The sequence below is a fragment of the Tachysurus fulvidraco genome, chromosome 3, assembly GCF_022655615.1.
Source record: "Tachysurus fulvidraco isolate hzauxx_2018 chromosome 3, HZAU_PFXX_2.0, whole genome shotgun sequence".
Taxonomy (NCBI): Eukaryota; Metazoa; Chordata; class Actinopteri; order Siluriformes; family Bagridae; genus Tachysurus; species Tachysurus fulvidraco.
This window is the reverse complement of record NC_062520.1, coordinates 19,552,055-19,567,262: the sequence shown is the minus strand read 5'-3', so window position 1 is coordinate 19,567,262 and position 15,208 is coordinate 19,552,055. Positions and strand designations below refer to the sequence as shown.

Here is a 15,208-nt window from a genome sequence, read left to right as displayed (position 1 = left end):
TTTCTGAGTTGTCCTATAAACTTATTTTTTCTAAATATATTTATCAGGTGTTTGTTGCATCAGACAGTCCTGTATATGGAAAATCAGGAGTTGCTCATAGACCATTTTTCATAAATAACCATGACTCAGTAAAATGACTCAGGCTAACCAGCTGACAAATTAAACTGTGATACTACAAAACTAAGAGAGTTCATTCTTGTGTGGGTTTTTAAACTACATATTTGTGTAATCGAGCTCTTTATGATTACCACATTTAAAGAAAACATTTGTTTCCTCCTTCAAAGTTGAAGCCAGAAAGCTAGACTGGTTAGGCAGTATTAAAGTCTGGCATTAGAAGGAGGAAAGGTGTATTGTAGTATAGTATTTCAGTATAATGTTTGCATTACTCTGCCATGTGACTCATGCTACACACAGGGGATGCAAAGCTATTATTACATTGTGGCAAATGAGCACACTAGGGCATTAGGAGCCATCCTACTCTCAAATGTTCACCAATCACCAACAGGTAACCTTGGTGAAAGCTTTGCACCCAGCTGCTTTAGTTCATTCAGTCTTAATGTATATTTACAACCAGAACAGCATCCAGCATTCTTCAGTAATGGTGTTCTTTACCTAGTACTAAAATAATACATGTCACCCAGATTCACACAGATTTTATCCACTATCCCATATTATCAAATGTCTTTGTAAATGGTATATATTAACTCTGTTTTTTAATTTGTTTGCAAAAGAACATGAGGTATAATCGTGGAGTTTTGAAATAACATCGTTTTGGACTATGCTTACAGGGGAAGCTGGTGGAAGCATAGCTGAAGTCAGTTAAATGAAATGTTTGGGCAGTATAGCAATTATCACCATTGATGTGAAACTCATAATCTAACTTATTTACATTTTTGCTTTCCTGATCTTCTGGCAGTTACAGTGGAATGTGGCTGTAGCACAAGTTTGTAAAAGGCATTTGTAAAAGTTTCACTTCCTGACATGCCAATCATGCATGCATATATATATATATAAGTTATATTCAGTGTTTTATATATAGCTTATATAACTTAAAGAATAGAAAATTACTAAGCTAGCATTAGCAAGTATCCTAAGTAATGGTTAATATACAAGGTATTGTACTGAATGCACAAGGTTTAAAATTAATTTTCCTGTTTCCCGGTTTTGCCTTCAGTCCTTTTGTGTCTAGTCTCTCCTAATTGGCTAAATGCAGTGTGGCAGGTGCACAATTTGCATAAATTTGGGCTCTATTCAACATTTTCCACCACACAGCTAGTCAGACATAACCACCGGAATGGACAAGAGGAGGAACAGAGAAAATACATCTGACATAAAACAATGACGTTATTTTCCAGAAGATACTAGATTCAGATTTGTCAGCACATGCTCAGCAGACAAGTAACAACGTTTCAAGTTAGACCTGATGAGGAAGAAAGTCCATTTTTAGACTGCGCTTAAGACTCACCCTCACTTTAATGGATAATCTCAACTGGATAATTTTGTTATCTAATGTTAATGAAGTCCTGGTCTTATCTCAGGATTCCAACTCACAACAAGAAGAACTATAGTCTGAAACTATAGTCCTTTCCACATACTTAGTCCTGTCTCTCTTTACACTTCCACACCTGTAAACCTTAATGATTTATGATTCCACTATCTGGTGTCACCCAGAAGAAATGGGTTCCTTTTTCAGTCTGGTTCCTCTCAACGTTTCATCTTCATGTCATCACAAGGAGGTTTTTCCTTGCCAATGTCATTTGTTGCTTGCTTACTGGGGATTAAACACATCCCATTTTTAAAGTTGCTTTGTGACTCTCCATTATTAAAAGCATTTTAGGTTAAATTGAGTTGAAGTGACAGGACTAGATGTCACTTTAGTCATTGTTTCTATTGAAAGATTATCCAGTAGTTGTGTCTTTGTATTTAAAGCTTCTGCCATCCATGCTATTATAATGAATCTTTGTTCAAAGTCATTTAGGTATTTTCCTGGACCTGTCAAGGGTTTTTAGACACAGAACGGATTATAATAGGATGTAAATTGCACCTGCGGGGAGGCATGTGGTCTTAGGTTTCTACTTAGTCATTCAGCTTTTTCCTTAATTTATCACCCATCTGTAGCTAGTTCCTGTCTTCGGTTTCCAAAGGCTTCAAACACCTGCATGAATTAGTTTTAAAAGACATGCAAATATTTTATTACGGATGACTAAATACCTCCACCCCTACAAACTATACACTGCTTTCACAGTTTATTTCATAATAATGTTAGTATTTCCAATTAAATTTAGTGTGAAATATAGATGAGTATTCTGTAGTGGCTGTTCAGGACTAGCACTACACCATGTAAGCAAGTTAGCTATAATTCCTAATATATAGTACCAAGGTCTATGAAAAATAGACCTTAGATTGTTTTTTTTTTTACTTTTTTTTTTATACTTTTACATAATTTCTTAGAATTTTTAACTGTGAAACAATGAAAAAATGTAACACTAGTATTCCAATATGTGTAGAAACGGTGGATGCCTTGTAATGGTGGAGTCATAATCAGTGCCTCCATCTATTTTAGTTTGAATTCAGGCTTATTAATATAACCTTGGAGATAAAGTAGTATATATTTACTAACATTAGATGGCCCTGGTTTGTGCAACTTCCTTTTTTTGTGTTAATCACAGATAGCTGAGCTTCATGGTAGTTAATTATATTACAAAGCATAGCTGACATCAAAAGAAAAAACCCACTACCTTTGAATAGGAAGAAACTGAGAGGCTTGGTAACATTATCAGGGACAGGTAAACAAGACTTTGGTCAACAAAGTTAAAAGACTATAGAATAGAACATATTCGAAAACCCCATCAATCATTCTGATCCATGTGATTCATTGTGAGTGTGTTCTTACTTTCGATTCTGTTTCTCTGGAACTTTCCATTCATTTTTTTTCTTTTTTGCTTGGCTCATAATGAAACTAAATCTGCATCAATATCAATAATTAAAAGTCCTATACACATACAATAGAATTGAATTGATACATGACACTTTAGTTGCTGTTTATACTCAAGCATTGGCTTGCTGAAAAGTGTTTTGATTGGAGATACAAAATATGTACGTGGCTCTGTAATTGGGGCATGGATGTAGCTTCATCAACGTCCCAATAATAATCCCTTTTACAGCCATTTAAATGTTTTCCTGCAACTATACTAATAAAAACAACATAATGCTACTGACCGGAGTGGGCAGTTTCACTCCAGACAAATTGAGGGCTTCATCATTATCACATGATGTTTGAGTGATACCATATAAATTGTTTGCTGATCACAAGACAAATGGTTTCTGAGTCAGCATCTCAGGTGATGGATGCTAATTAGGAAACATGCAGTTTGTTCCTCTTGTGTCAGTCCCCGATTGAACACTCATCCACAATGTAAAGAATGTATGCTTATTTATGCATTTTACATCTTGTGAAAGAAATTTTTTCTTTATCTTGTGATCTTGAGAAGAATCTGTCCGTGATAAAGACGACGGCTCTAAAAATTGAAAATATTTACAAGCCTTTGTGGAGTTCTGTCTTAACAAGTTATTCTCAAAGAAATAACTTGTCAGGAATGTCAGGACATTCCTAAAGAAATAACTTGGTATGGATATGTAATAGATTAATATAATTTTGATGAGGTTAAATTAATAAATTAGATGAATATATATTGATGAGGTTTTATGGAACCAAGTAAAACATGACATTTATTTTGTAACACCATATGCAGTAAACTATTCAATCATGAAAATGTTTATGAAAAAATGTTATGGAAACTATGGTAAAGGAAGTGACCAGATTTATTGTATTACTTTATCATTGTAAAACAATACATCTTTAAACATTAAATATTAATATTTATGGTCCACGTTTTTATACACATTTGACATTAGAATATGTTTCAGCCCACAACTAACGTTGGATCTAAAAAAAACAAAACTGCACATTAGCTCTGATCCCCCACAGGTCTTGCATTCCCAGTCTGAGACCTCAGAGTGTTGTGGATGTTTTTGTTTGTTCAGATGTGCTATGTCTCTAGTTACAGGCTCATCCACAGAGCCTAATGAGGATTACCTGAGGAAGACACATACAGGACCTTGTCTGCTGCTTGCTCCAGCACCTGCTGTGGTTACCTGAGCCAGAAAAGACGTTTAATAAAAACAGGTGGAGTACAGGTGACAACTAATACTGTACACTGCTCTTAAAACCACACTGTATAGTGACAATCAGGATAAAGGGGTTATATCTCTTCTAAAATATTGACATTTATTGTAGTTTCTATCCTAGACAAGTGAATTTTGGATATAATCAGAGAAAGAAGATATTAAACAGATCTGAAGAACAGGCTGTCTGGAATTGTTTGTCTCTGTTCACCTCAAGATGCAGACACAGTTATGTGTTTCCTCTCAGGTTGCTCTGGTTTTTGAAACTATTATGCAATGAGAAGCATCTTGAAATTCTAAAATTGAGCAAGAGCTCTAAATGCATGTCTTTGTTTAGTTAGGAAGTTACAATACAGACTTGTCTTTTGTTAGAACTGCAATGAATAAATAAATATATACTAAGGCTAACCTACTAACTAGGATTTTGTAACTTAAAGCAAATTATAGTATCTTATTATCCTAAAACTATGTTGAGAAGATTGTATATTGGTATTGAGCAGAAATTTGTGTGATCCAAGATGGCACCGGTGAGGTTGGATGCTGTCGCGACTGCTACGGTTTTACAATTTCACTTTTTTGTTTATTTTATATTTTTATTTATATAGCTACAGTTTTACTTATAGAAGATGGACATCATTAGATATGACAGAGACACTCATATCTATTGGTGTACAATACACTCACCCTTCTAAAGCATTTCACTGCATATCGTACCCTGTATGTATGTGTATGTGACACATAAAATTTGATTTGATTTGATTTGAAATGTCCCACAGACATCATTTAGTAAATAAACATGAAAAAGAAGTCATGTATTCTGCTGGTTATGTGAAGAATTTATTTAATCAGTTTTCTGGATTCTTTAGATTTTGTCTTCCTGCTTCAAAACATATGCAAATACTACTTTAGCTGTCAGCTATATGAAGTGTCTGTCCACTTAAAATTTAAGATTAAGACTCAAAACAGACAGGTGCAGGTTCATATCTTAAACTTAAACATATTTAAAGATAATTTTGTATAAATTAGCAAGGCACTGAAAAAAAGTGTTACAATCAAGTGTCGTTTCAGTGCTAAGTAAATAGGTGGGTCTTCTTTTAAAGACAGCCAGTGAGTCAGTGAGCCAGCCAGGGAAAGTTGATTCCCGGAAACTCCAGAAAATTCCTATTAGGAAGGATATACATTCAAAAATCTCCAAAATGTTGTTGTAAAGTAAAAAAATATTTTACTTTATGGTAAAGTATTGTACTGTTAAATATTTGAGTGTATTTATTAGATTTTAAAGCAACAGTGGGTCAATAACTAGACACATAAAATGTCCTTTATTTATTTGTAAAATACCTGTGTAAAAAAGTCCTTGTGATTTGCGTTATGGTTTACAGTTTACAATTTCAGGCAAATTTAGGGGGAAAATGTGGCCAAGTTTGATGTTTAATCTGTCAACTGTATTAATGCGAATAAGGGTCGTTTAGCCATGTTTCCCTCATCAACAACTCTCACTTAAGTTGTCAAAACATCTCAGAAGCCTGACCTATAACACAAAAGTACAGGGAACAATTTAGAGAAGCTCCAATCAGAAACTGTTCATCCAAAAATACTGGCTAAGAAATACAAGAACATAAATCATTTGCATCTGTCTATCACATACAGTAATAGAGCACCCTGTAATGAAACATCATTGTTTTATTTTTTCTATTTCAATCTGTGCATGATTTTTATGACCCATGCATGCTTTTGTGCATTTAAAATGATGATTTATAGATATTTATAGGACATATACTGTACATAGAAGCAAAACACCCCTGTGCAACCCTAAACCTAACATTTTACACCACTTCCTTTAAACTAGCTACTGAACTACTGCATCTGAGCTGCAGTTACATGTGTTCCTAACTGGGTTATGATTAGGCTTAGTAACCTATAAAAAGCAATTTCAGTGTATTATCTTTAGAAGCATGCCTACCAATAGGGTCTTATCAAATTAATGAATGCACACTCACTGAAACATTGCTATAGTAGCTGTACACCAACATCCATGCAGTTATCTAATAATACAATCATTAGGCAACAGTGCAATGAATAAAATCAAGTAAATCTGGGACAGCAGCTTCAGGTAATAATCACATCCACCATAAGAACAGGGACAAATGTAATTGCAGTGATTTTGACTGTTTCCTGGTTGTTGGTTCCAGATGGGCTGGTTTAAGTATTTCTATAACTCCTGTTGAACTCCTGAGAATGGGACATTGAAGGCAGAAAGAAAAGACAACTGAAGCTGCAGTGGGCATTGTCTTACTAAACAGTACAAGACAGTTAAATAATGAAAAAACTTTGTCTGAAGAATATTGAGACAAATCTGAGACAAATCACAGATGATAGGGTCAGAATTTGGCACCAGCGTTATGAATCCATGGACCTGCTTGAGGTGTAATAGTGTGTGGAATGTTTTCTTAACAATCTTCGAGTCTAATAATACCATCATTGCTTAAATGCCATAAACTATATGAGTATTGTTGCTGAACGTGTGTATCACTTCATATCCACAATTTAATATTTTCAAATGGCTACTTCCATCATGATAATGTACCATGTCACAAAGTAAAAGTCATCTCAAACTGAATTCTTTGTTCTTCAGTGGTCTTCCCAGTCACCAGTTCCAAATCCAGCAGAATGCCTTTGGGTATAGGGTTCCTGAAAAAATGTTCTGTCAGTGTATATCATTGTGGTTGAGAGGACTCTAACAATGTGTCATCTGAGAATCTGAGTCTATAATGATATAGTTGGAGTTTGACATGACATTGTTGTACAGTAATGACCTCTCCTAGCCCTGGGGGTATCACGTCATCACCAAAACCCCCAAAATATAGTATTTTTTTTGGAAATCCCAACACCTATAACTAATCGATCAATTTTGATGTTCATTTGTATTACAAATAATAATGTTTGTAGACATTTATTAAATTTGAGGAGACAAGACTTAATAGGGATGATTGATGTATCACTTTCCATACTTTATAGAGTGCAGTTAAGTGCTCTTACACGTGGAGTGGAAATGACGAGCCTAATCATGCTTTTCTGACCTTTACACAGATCATGCTAATCTAGCTAACCAATGAAAATGCTTAAGATAGTGGATGAGTAACTTCCGTTTACTATCAGATCAAAGAATTTTAGACAATGATTGAGCTTAAAAGATGGCAAAGACTTTACTCATTTTTCTCAATTAGCAACACGTGTCGCTACAGTAGGTGTTTCTGTTATATATATATTTTCAGATATGTTAACTGTCAACAGTTTTTTTTATCTGGGGAGAGAACTATTCTTTCTTGTAAAATATGATGAAAGAGGATATAAGAACTCATGTACAAAGATAAAGAACCTTTTTCATTATCTTGCTAAGCAGTTGTACTTACTGTAGTTTAGTGAAAATAAATTTAGCTTTCATGCATCATTAAAAAGTAAATGCTTAACATAGATATTTTAGCTTTGATCAAACCACATGACCTCCAGAATTATTGGAGCCTTAAAACGTAATTAAATACAGATAACTTAAATTTTTATTACTTAGTTAAGATACTGGAATGTAAACACATATTCTGGCATGGTCCCCAAACAGAACATTAACTTCACATCATACATTACAACTGTCAAGTTGTTTTCTCCATGACTATCCTTGTTTATTTTCACCCAGTATTTTGGAGTGCACTGATGGTGGAGGAGGTCTGGGGTGCAGTCAGAGTTCCAGTTCATCTCAAAGGTGTTGACTGGGGTTGAGATCAAGGCTCTCGAGTTCTTCAAATCCAAGCTCAGCAATCCAGATAATTCCTATTAGGAAGGATATACATTCAAAAATCTCCAAAATGTTGCTGTTTCTTTTAAAACAGTACATGGTAAGTAAATAAACAAATAAATACATTATTTTTCCAATAAACTTTTCTTTTATAAAACATTTTTTTTTTAGTTTATTCGATTAAACCTAGTGCAGTAGGTCATTGTGTCAGATTCCTTAGGATCAAAAAGAATTTGTGCACATATTTCAGGGTGTAATTTATTTTAAAAGATGAGGGTGAATATATTTTAGGTCAACCTGGGAAACCAAAAAAAAAAAAAGGCCACATTTCATGATCCTTTCCATATGTGTGCCATTGCAGCTCATGCAACAGGACATGAGAGTGAGTCAAATGAAAGCCATAAAAGTTTGACACCAATTAATTTTTTTTGACACAAATAATACATTAAAGATTGAATCAACACCTGCAAAAGTGAAAATGTTTACTGGCCCACTTTGCTCTTTAGCCTCTGCTCCTAAAACTGACAATTTCAGCCAGCTTCTTTGGAAATGAATGTTTGTGACTTACCCTCCTTGAGAAGTCTTCCAAATGATTGTGTAGCCTAGTGAACCAAATTGAGAGACCATTTTGATGGCTCAGGAAACCTTTGCAGGTGTTTTGAGTTGATTAGCTGTTTGGCATGTCACCATATTCTAATTTTTTGAGAAGTTTCACTATTTGAGTGCTGTATTGAGGAAGTACTGAAATAAGTCTGAGACTGCAGATTGTTTTGTCTCTACCTTGTTGCCAGGTGTGTACAACTGAGTAGTAGGTGTAACAAGAATGCAGTAAAATACCTGGAGGATGAATGCAAGACTGTTTTTGTTAGTAATAAACAGTTTGACTAACATTAAATCTTAAAAGCCTTTGGAAGATCAAACCTACATCATGGCTGTAGGTATATAAAATGAAACACACTGTCACCTTCAGCATCTGGTATACTCTGTTTGGTTGTATTCAAGACCTTTGTTTTTCCTAAAGGAATGTTTGAAACACACCCACACACTTTTAAAGCCTGTACGCACTTGTACAGAAACAAACACACCCAAACAGATTCTTTCGCTTTCCTTGCGTATATTCTAAAGAATGATAGTACTGTGTGAGCAGGAACTTATAGGAATCTTTACTGATAATGTATCTAAAGATTTGTGACTCTTGGCACAGGCCTCAAGGTTATTTTTATTTAATGTTTTGATAAGTTTGATCTCAGGCACAAGCTTGATCTGGCTTGTACAATTCAATTCATTGTTGATGGTTCTAGTTACATGTTTTCAGATCTTAGTAGGACCGAAAACCTTTTTACCTCAGACCACAGTAATGAACAAAGTCTATATTTGATGCATGTGGTTGTATATCCACTTAGAACAAACATTTAACCCCAGGAGTGGGAGTTAAAAAGGTAGTATAAATAATACACCATAACTTGTGGGGTACCTGGGGTACCAAAACTGAAGGGGTACCTGTGGAAGTTATTGTTGATATCACATAGGCCTTAACCCTTGATTTGATGTAATTTCAGTTGTTTTGCTCCAGACCAGAGGTCAAGATGACCTCTTTAAAGCTCTGCTGCCATGTAGACTCTGTCACTAAACTCAGTGTGCTTCCAGTATGCTGAGCAAATTTACAGAGACTTGTCAAACATGATAGAGAGAAGAGTATGACTAATGGACTAAAACACTACATACTCTTGCCTTGTACTTAGAGTTTGTGAGGGGAAAAAAAGCAAATAACACCGTTTGCACACCAGTGTGACACAACATGTTTGATCAATCCAAAGACTACAATCCAAAGATGTGAATTGATGGTGACAGCTTCATTTCCTAATGTCTGTGATGTCAACTTAAGAAACATGGTACATGAATGAACTTGCGTTGTTTGTCACTTTGCTCTGATGCACCTCACATAATTCCCACACTTCCCAATAACAAGGTGTCAGCTTGCTGTTATGACTTGCGATCGGTGTAGAACTAGCAACAGTAAAACACAAATACAGATAAAGTTTTAATCTGGGTATTTTATGGCTGTAAAAAGTACCAAATATATAGGTACTTTTTTGTGTTGTTTTTTTTTTTTTTTTTTTTTTTGACTTTCGGTTTTGTTCGAATCAAATTGAAAGAAGCAAGAAAAAAACAATTTGCCACCTTCTTTCCAAATAATTGTCTTCATTTGAATACAATATGATGATAATGATACTTATAACTAAAATTAGTGGCGTGTCTGGACTTAATGTGCTCCTGTGGGAAGAGAAGGGAACATTTGTAGTTTGTGTCACTAACATCGCCATGCATTGCAAACAGGGCTATATTTAAAAGAATCTATATTAAAAGCTTTTTGTCAATCTTTAATGTTATACTGAAATAAATCATGTGAAGTTATATGTTAATGAGAAAATACTACTCTGTTTCATATAAACACCTGTGTTAGAGGAAGGACATAGACACAGTTCAAACCCTAACACCGAATAATCAGCTGGTGTGAAGCACACCCTCTACATTAATTTAGGCTAGGCGGTTGTATTAAAAAAAAGGGGGCAAAACATTCCATTTAGTTAGAAACTAATGAATTCTACTGTCTCTGTGTTCATTCAAACAGCTGCAACACTTACATTTACATTAATTGCATTTAAAAACCAAACAATTAATAGTTAAATAGTTTATGGAAAACATGACTATTGTATTTGCAGTATTTCCTGCTGACTTTTTGTAATCATATACTATTCATTGTTTATGCTTTGAGGGCTGTACACTGAGATGATGGCTAAAAAGCTACAGTACAATTGAGTGCTTCACTATGCTTGTCTTGCAAATCCATATGCATTTGTTAGATTTCTCAGGTGATTGGTAATAAAGAAACACCTGCATGTAAATTTGACTGCTCAGCTTTGTCATTTGTTCACAGCACACCACCTCTAGTGTTTACTTCTGTTCCCAGGCTCACCCTCATAATGCATTGTATACATGTAAACTGCATGCTGTGTGACAATTTTATTCTGATTTACTAAGTAAAAGTCAACTCTAAGAACACTTACTTTTCAGTAAAAATGCACATCAATCTTGTGCCATCACTGGATCATTCGCCACTGTCAGTCCATTTAGCAATGCCTTTATCTGTCAACTGCTTAGTTAAATGTTTGCATTGATTGAGTTATATACTTGCATTGTCTCTTTACGTAGAGAGGTTAAATGTGATACATATGGATTTACTGCCTTTACCTTCATATGCAGAATTAGAAAATGTTTTTAAAGACTTTGTATAAAACTGTTTACTGAGGACATATTCATTTTCTATTAATATCTTTCATTTCCCTTTTCCATACAAAGAAATGCCTCAGTAAGTTTCCCAGAATATAAATACCAGAAATGCCAATGTCACTATGGAATATTACCTAGTAACAGTGGATTTTTCATACACACCAAGATACAGATTTTATACTGTATAAACTGAATACATTTTATACATAAAATGTTTGAGAAAAAAAAGAAATGTGAGCAGAATACAGTAATGTCATTGTTAAATGGCTACCTCATTCTTCTGTTGGGAGAAATGAGACAGTGTTTCTCCAGAAAGAACACAATGTTCTATGGGAAACAGCCTCAGTATGTACCAGCTTGAAATCTCATCTTACGTAACATAATGGTTTAATCATTTTGACATGGATACTGATGACATAATGCTTGAACTATCTTTCCAAACACAATTAAAGCCTGAAGGGTCTCTGAATGTCTCTGAATGTTAATGACGCTAACCCGAAGGTCTTGTTAAAAACAACACTTTCAGTCAAAAACACAAAAAACAAGAGCTGTATGTCATGTCAGTTGTATATCACATGAGAGGAAAATGTGTCATTCTTTTTCCTGTTTAAGAGTCAAACAGGCATCATTTTTCCATGAGCAAACAGTATACTGTGATAATTTTAGTGCTATGTTTTCTGTAAGTATTTGTTCAGAACTAATAATAAAAATCACATGATTTTACTCAAACATGCTTTACACAAAGATTTGTATAGCTCTGAAAATATGCAAGGGTTGGAAAATGTAAATGTTATTTAAATATAAGAGGATTTACACCACAACACTTCTTCATGTCAGAATCATTCAAACACTCATTTACTACTTATTTGTGTCAGGTTTGCCTCAGACTCAAATCTAATGCTCGGTGTGTGTGAGGTGGGCACAACATTCACATAGATACACACTAGGCAGTAATTTATCATCAGTAGTCCACATTTTTGGAACCTGAGCACACCCACACTGACATCCAGAGAACTGTGAGAAACTTCACACATACAACAGTTCAAGCTGAGGATCAAATCTTGGACCCTGGAGCTGTCAGGTGACAATGTTATCCAGTGTGTTACAGTGCTGCTCTAACACATTCAAGAGATCTTGTAAGTTAAATCAAAAACACTTAAAAGAGTTGTTGCTAGTTTCTCAGTGCTAACTAATACCTGATATTCAAAAAAATTAGATATTAACTATGCTTTCAATTTGTTTTCTTTAATTTAATACAAATTTTCAATAAAAACAAAAATCTCTATGATAAAAATCTAGATTTAATCTAGACTTCTAAGAACTAAGCTTCTGGAAGGAAGTGGGTGGTGGGAAGATTGCAGTCTTGAAATCAACAGCAGCAACAACACATACCGGGCCAGTGAGATCATTGTCCAGTCTCTTTCACAACAATAGCTCATGCAGTGTTAGGGGCTTAGAGAGTTACTCACAACCCACAGCTCATGTACACACTCTCATCAGAATTTCCTAAAACTATATTCATCTAAAAGATGAGAGGACACCGTTCATTTAGGTATTGCAACTCTTTTAAAACAACTTTTATCATCTTTAGTTATGTTGAGTGAATAGGGGCGTCTTTTACAGATGTTTTTATGGAGGGTAGGAGGGAGGGGTAAGGAATATGCCAGACTTCAAAGAGATAAGCAATGAAATTCCTTTGAGTACAATGTACTCTGAATCTAACCACATCATATCTTCATACTGCCAATAAGACCATGGGATTATTCTCCTGGCACAGCATCAAACGAAAAGTGGTTTTAGACATATAAAAATATTCTGATACCAATCAGTCAATTATCTACAGTTAAATGCAGAGCTAGAAGCCATTTAGCCATTTGTCTTACTGCAGGCATTGTAGATAATTCTATTCTTCTATTACTTATCAAATATTTTTCTAAATAAAACTAAATAGGACCCTCCTATTCATATACTGATTTTATAATCAGCTGTGGCAGATAAGGGAACAAATTTCTTAAGCAATATAATAATCAAAATAATAAAAAAAACAACTAAATAGAAAACTACTTCATAAATGAACACACTTAAACTATACATTGCTTTGTACTCTCAGAATAGAAAACTGAATAAATTGATATATAGTAGTCTTAGTAGAGTTTTTTCTCCAAATCAAAATGGGTGAACTTTTTTGTGTTTTGGTAGGAGCAGAAAACACTTTCAGTATGTTTTAGTTGTTTGCTTTCGGTTTGCAAATGAACGTTTTGCAAATCCTGTCTGTGATTATGCCAAGAAATTTTAGAACATGCCTCCAAAGACGTAATGTATTACCGTAAGATGCCCTGGGCTTTCATTGTGTTTACAGAAGATGTTTATTTCTGTACAACACCCTGAAAGAAATGGCCAATTATGAAATTACCTGGCTTTAAACCACAATGGTATTATATTAACACTCATTAAACTTAATCATGTCCAGTAACTTCTCAAAATCTTCCACATGTAAAAGTTCCAAGTAGTTGGACCTTGTGTGATGCTAAAACAAATGTTTAGGTTTCCTTAATTTAGCCATGGCATCCTACTTGGTAGCATTCTCTAAATGATACAAATGCCATTCAGGTATTGGTATGATAACATTTAAGGTGGGAATTAAGATGTGAATTATAATTCAGCCTACAACTATACACGAATAAACCCAGTAGAATGTTTGAGGAGTGTGACAGACTACATCCTCCTATAAGCCACATATAAGGCTGTACGATGATCACCGGAAACAGGGTTACTTTAGTTCACTTCCTGTATTTAACACTTTATGTTATTTAACACAATATGTGGTTCACACAGGCATGTGTCTCCTCCTGGTGCTCAAATCCTAGGTGGCTTTCTGGGATCTATTAGAAGAACCTGGTATGACCAGGATTTGCAGCAGTGCTTCCATGCTGAAAATGGGTTAGACCCAACAAATGATCAACCTAGTTAATGACATTTGTTTGCTCTTTCGTTAGACGAAAGACCACTTAACAACTGAAACCCAAACACAAGCCAAACATGTGAGGTGCCAACAAGCACAACACAAAACTAGACTGACAGACTGACAAGTTCAGTTAAAGCTTCAACACAAATAAAACTTGTTGTGTTTAGTGCATTTGCTTATATTTCTAAGCATAATAGTATGTTTTTTTTTGTGTGTGTTAATTTTGTGCTTTGCAACACCTGTCACTCTACTGGGACTGATAATATTTTGGAATGAGATTAATTATAGGATAAATATCCTGACTGAATTAATGAGTGTTTGTTGATGTGTGTTTTACCCTAGAGTTGATATTTTTACCCTATGTACTTAGTTGTCATGTGAAGCAGATGACTTAAAATATTGCTTTTGAAATATTGTCTTCCTCAGACATAAAATAATATAAATAAATAATATAAAATGTAAAATGCACCATATAAGACTGCAGAAGAAAAAACCCTGCTTGGTAAATAAATGACTGAGTTATAATGGTGAAATACAGGTTAAGGGAAGGGACTCAAACAGGGGATCTCCAAAAAAGGGGGATAACAAAATGGTGTATCAAAACAAAAGGAAGTTTTTACTAAACTGAAACTAAGTGAAACTGAGTCTAATTTTTACTTGTATATATTATATCAGAGATGTTTCTTTTTAGCTTGTATCTTTTTTCATTTGCCCTTAAATACATTAATTTACTTGGTCACGCCTTAATTTTCTCTTATTCTTTCTTTCGTTTCTTGTCGATGTTTCCTCTTTTCATTTCTTGCTTTCCTCCATGACGGCTGCTCTCGCTGTGCCCTCTGCTGGTCGCAGGCGGTAAACGCATCCTAATATAATTTAATTGCTTTGCTCACTTTTCTAGATGTTGCACAAACATGTAACAGTGTGCTTAGTCTCCATAGAGTTGTTATTGCGCTAACTGTTTACCAAGAGCTAACAGAGGC

At 34.6% G+C, this 15,208-nt stretch overlaps 1 long non-coding RNA gene across 1 annotated transcript; it reads right to left on the bottom strand.

Annotated features, from left to right (window-relative positions):
• Positions 1–7,716: 7,716 nt before the first annotated feature.
• On the bottom strand, positions 7,717–8,798 carry LOC113644763. Its single transcript, XR_007140223.1, has 2 exons — positions 8,541–8,798; positions 7,717–8,007 (listed from the first exon to the last, which is right to left on the bottom strand). It is a non-coding gene; the product is annotated as an uncharacterized LOC113644763 (long non-coding RNA).
• Positions 8,799–15,208: the final 6,410 nt, after the last annotated feature.